The 4,968-nt window shown below is 47.8% G+C and overlaps 1 pseudogene; it reads left to right on the top strand.

The window, feature by feature from the left end:
- The first annotated feature begins 298 nt into the window (after positions 1–298).
- On the top strand, positions 299–4,524 carry LOC134731565 (olfactory receptor 7E24-like; annotated as a pseudogene).
- The last annotated feature ends 444 nt before the right edge of the window (positions 4,525–4,968 follow it).

Raw genomic sequence — 4,968 nt, 5'->3', positions numbered from 1 at the left:
CACTCCCTTTTCTCTTCTTCTTCCTGCACTCTTATGAGGAAATCTTTGGAGATTGGGGAGCATGGGCGACTTTGGCTAATGAGGAGCTCTGTGCCTTGAGCCCCCCAGGCCATAGAATAGTCAATACTCAGTCTGTGCCTCCAGCCCTGCAGTCTGAGGTTCCAGTCCTGGAGGCTCCACACCCGTCACCTGTATCAGGAGGCTCATCTCACCCTGTCTTCTTGCCAGCCTTGAGGACGGAGTCTGAGCCTCCATCGTGCACCACGCAGGGAGGACCGTGGACCTGTTCTCCGCGGTCATGGCCCGGCAGGGGGGAAGGGCAATTCAGCTGTGGGACGTTCGGGAGCCTCGCTTTGTTTCCTCATCGTCAGGACAAACAGGACAGTGCGGTGGGCAGATGGGAGGAGACCAAGGTGCAACCTGTCAGCTCAGCAGACTGTGGAGTTTCTGTTCTTGCTTGTGGTGAGGGGGCCTCAGAAATCTTATTCAAACTTTTGCCTCCCTCCCCCACTGAGTTGTCCTTTTCATAGACACCTCACCCAAGATAGCAGGGAATGAGTCCCTCTAAACTATTCCCTAAGAACAACAAAGATGATGAAGGTGATGATGAGGATAAAGAGGATGAAGACAGACACCAGGGCATCATGAACCCTCACTGAGGGCTTCCTAAAGGCCAGGCTCTGAGCTCTGTGCTCTATGCAGCTTGTTTCATTTCATCTGCGTAGTTTCCCAGTTACGAGTGCACATTTCATGATGATTTTACGGACTAGAGAAGGAGCAACGCATTTTCACAGGACTTGTACCAGATCACGAAGTCAAAAAGGGTGAAGTCCTTTTTTAACAGCATATTGGCTAGGCTGCTCTCGAACTCCTGACCCTAAGGGATCCGCCTGCCTCAGCCTCCCAAGGCGCTGGGGTTACAGGTGTGAGCCACAGCAGTTGTGGGTGCCACAATCACTGTGTCAAGTAGAGAAAGGGCAGCTGAGATCACATCAAAGGTTCCAGAAACAATGGGCACAGGATCATTCGGGACGCATCTCTCCCTTGCCCCTGTTCCTGGCTCTCCTTCCAGCTCTCGACTGCCTCAAAGGAGTCATCGATTCGGAGTTTGGCTTCCATTCCTACTGAGGAAGCTGGAAAGCATTTCAAAAAATGCTCCTCAGACGTGCCCGTGGTTAAGACCTCTGAGCTTTGCTTACAACCTTTGGAAGCTGGGCGCGGTGGCTCACCCCTCTAATCCCAGCACTTTGGGAGGCTGAGGCAGGCGAATCACAAGGTCAGGTGTTCGAGACCAGCCTGGACCACACGGGGAAACCCCGTCTCTACTAAAAATAGAAAAAAAGGAGCCGGGCGTAGTGGTGGGCACCTATCCTCTCAGCTTCTCGGCAGGCTGAGGCAGGAGAATAGCTTGAACCTGGGATGCGGAGGCTGCAGTGAGCCGAGATCACTCCACTGCACTCCAGCCTGGGCCACAGAAAGAGACTCCGTCTCAAAAAGCAAAACGCAAACCACAACTTTTTGAGAGTTGGAAGACCATGAAGTAGAGTACCCGGGACTTAGAGTCTGGCCATGAATTTGGAATACCACCCTTTCTACTTCTCTGTATGGCAGGCGGTGAGATGTCCATCCTCTGAGACTCAGCACTCTCATCTGAGCTGATTTCTAGGTGATCTAATGGAAGCGAGCGATGATGAAACCGATCGTGGGTGCCCGCTGCGTGATCTCTCTGTGATGGCTGCGAAAAGTCAAGGCAAAGTGAATCTCCCATACACTCGTTACTATTTTAAGCTTCAACTCCATACAGCTCAACGGAAATATCTCCTGAACTGAAGTTCCGGTTTCCCTGCATTCCAGACAGGACATTTTCTTTTGTCTTTATCTCAGTAAGTACTGAGTATTGTGAGAGGAACAAGTGAGTCTCTTTTGTTTCTGATTCCCCTGAGCTTGTATCTTGCTTGCCACAGAAGAGGCAGCAAAAGTCAAAATCTACGTTAATTCTTGAATTGACATTTCCTTGGTTCACAACAATTGACTGTCATCAGTGTGACTTCAACTTACTTGATTCTTTTAGTATTTTGTTTTTTGAAACGGAGTTTTGCTCCCGTTGCCCAGGCTGGAGTGCAGTCGTGTGATCTCTGCTCACCGTAGCCTCTGCCTCCCAGGTTCAAGCCATTCTCCTGCCTCAGCCTCCCGAGTAGTTGGGGCTACAGGCGCCCGCCGCCATACCGGGAGAAGTTTTTGTATTTTTAGTAGAGGCAGGGATTCACCATGTTGGCCAGCACGGTCATGATCCCCTGACCCCGTGATCCACCCTCCTCGGCCTTCCAAAGTGCTAGGATTACAGGCGTGAGCCACCGCGTCCGGCCGAACTTTCTGATGAAAACTCTAAGTCCACCTAAGCTAAGGACAGGAGTTGTAGGTGACGTGAATTTTCAAAGAAGACCCACCGATTTGAGGAAGCAATTACTCTCCTGCTGAAGGTGAAAAGTCAGAAAACGGAACGATGAAATCACTAGGACCTAACCGGCATGTGGAACTATTTTCTGCTTATGAACTATCAGCTTTCATTTCATTTCCAGCTGATATGTTCTCAGCTCTTGTTGCCCAGGCTGGAGTGCAATGGCTCGATCTCGGCTCACCGCAACCTCCGCCTCCCAGGTTCAAGCAATTCTCCTGCCTCAGCCTCCCGAGTAGCTGAGATTACAGGCATGCACCACTACGCCCGGCTAATTTTGTATTTTTAGTAGAGACGGGGTTTCCCCACGTTGAGGCTGGTCTCGAACTCCTGACCTCAGGTGATCCGCCCGCCTCAGCCTCCCAAAGTGCTGGGATTACAGGCGTGAGCCACCGCGCCCCGCCCGGTCTCAGCTGCTATACAGTGTTTATAAATGTTCTTAATCAAGGGAATTTGTATCGATCTAGTAGAATAAAATAAAATATTTGAGTTCTTAATTTCCTTTAATTAGGATTACCTTTTTCTTCAAGTGAAGAGAACGGCTTTGTTACGTATTTTTCTTAGGACAAGATAGGCTGTATTTTCTAGCAGTTACGCATTTGTTATATATGATGATCTGGTTCTTGGAACATTCTTGAATCTAGTGTCTCTAAGGCAGGCGTGTACAGCAAGAAGTGAAGAACACAGAAATCAATGATGAAAGCATTAGAAGACAAGTGAGTTTGTCAGAACTGCAAAATATTGCTGAGTGTGGATTGCTCTGAAATCTGAAAACATTACTTGTGAATTGCTTCTATCCAAAACGCAGACACAATGCCGCGTGTTGGTTTACTTGTTTCCCATTTTTCAACCCCCTTTTCTAGGCAAAAGGTGTCCAAACCATGCAGACCCACAGAATCGAACCGATGTCTCTAGATTCCTCCTCCTAGAACTCTCAGGGGATCGAGAACTGCAGCCGATCCTCGCTGAGCTGTTCCTGTCCATGTGCCCGGTCACGGTCCTGGGGAACCTGCTCATCATCCTGGCCATCAGCCCTGACTCCCACCTCCACACCCCCATGTACTTCTTCCTCTCCAACCTGTCCTCGCCTGACATCGGTTTCACCTCCACCACGGTCCCCGAGATGATTGTGGACATCCAATCTCACAGCAGAGTCATCTCCTAGGCAGGCCGCCTGACTCAGATGTCTCTGTTTGCCATTTTTCGAGGCATGGAAGAGAGACATGCTCCCGAGTGTGATGGCCTATGACCGGTTTGTAGCCATCTGTCACCCTCTATATCATTCGGCCATCATGAACCCGTGTTTCTGTGGCTTCCTAGTTTGGTTGTCTTTTTTTTTTTTTTTTTTTTCTTCTCAGTCTTCTAGACTCCCAGCTGCACAACGTGATTGCCTTGCTAACGACCTGCTTCAAGGGTGCGGAAATTCCTAATTTCTTCTGTGACCCTTCTCAACTCCCCCATCTTGCATGTTGTGACACCTTCACCAATAACATAATCATGTATTTTCCTGCTGCCGTATTTGGGTTCCTTCCCATCTCGGGACCCTTTCCTCTTTCTATAAAATGGTTTCTTCCATTCTGAGGCTGTCATCGTCAGGTGGGAAGTATAAAGCCTTCTCCACCTGTGAGTCTCACCTGTCAGTTGTTTTCTGAGTTTATGGAAGGGGCGTTGGAGGGGACCTCCGTTCAGATGTGTCCTTTTCCCCCAGAAAGGTTGCAGTGGCCTCAGTGATGTACACGGTGGTCACCCCCATGCTGAACCCCTTCGTCGACAGCCTGAGAAACAGGGATATTAAAGGTGTCCTGCAGCGGCCACACGGCAGCACGGTCCAATCTCCATATCTTTGTATCTGTTCCATTCCTTTTGTAGTGTGGGTTAAAAAAGGCAGTCAGGTCAAATAAGAATGATAACACAGGGTGAACACCCACTGTGACATTAGGAGTAATACCTCCTTAGGATATAAAAAACACTGTCACAGAGTATACACACGAGGGGTCCACCCACTGTGATATTAGAAGCAATATCTCCCTATAATATGAAGAAAAATATCACAGGGTGATTTCATTCCCGATGTTGGTAATAAAACAATGATAAATATTAAGATTAATAACTAATTTTAAAAATGGCATTAATAGTAATAATTCTAATCATGCATAATCCTCTCTTTAAAATAATCATTAATGATTAATAACGTCATACTGTGAATTAATATTAGCATTGATAGTTATTAATGAGACTGATGTTTAATAATTCACAATATTATGACTCCTAATACCGCAGGAGGTGTACACCTGCCTGTGATATTGTTCCTAATATCCAGGGATGGACAGCATGATATTAGTTTTAATATCGCAGTAGGTGTACACTCACCCTGTGACACTGATCCTAATATCCAGCGGGTAGAGTATGACATGACTGCAACATAGCAATGAATGAACAGCCACCCGGTGATATTGCTCCTAACATTCACGTAAGAAGCGTATGACGTTACTCCCAATATCGCAGGGAGTGTC

Source organism: Symphalangus syndactylus, chromosome 10 (assembly GCF_028878055.3).
Source record: "Symphalangus syndactylus isolate Jambi chromosome 10, NHGRI_mSymSyn1-v2.1_pri, whole genome shotgun sequence".
Taxonomy (NCBI): Eukaryota; Metazoa; Chordata; class Mammalia; order Primates; family Hylobatidae; genus Symphalangus; species Symphalangus syndactylus.
Note: the sequence above shows the minus strand (reverse complement) of the source record. Positions and strands in the feature narration are given on the sequence as shown.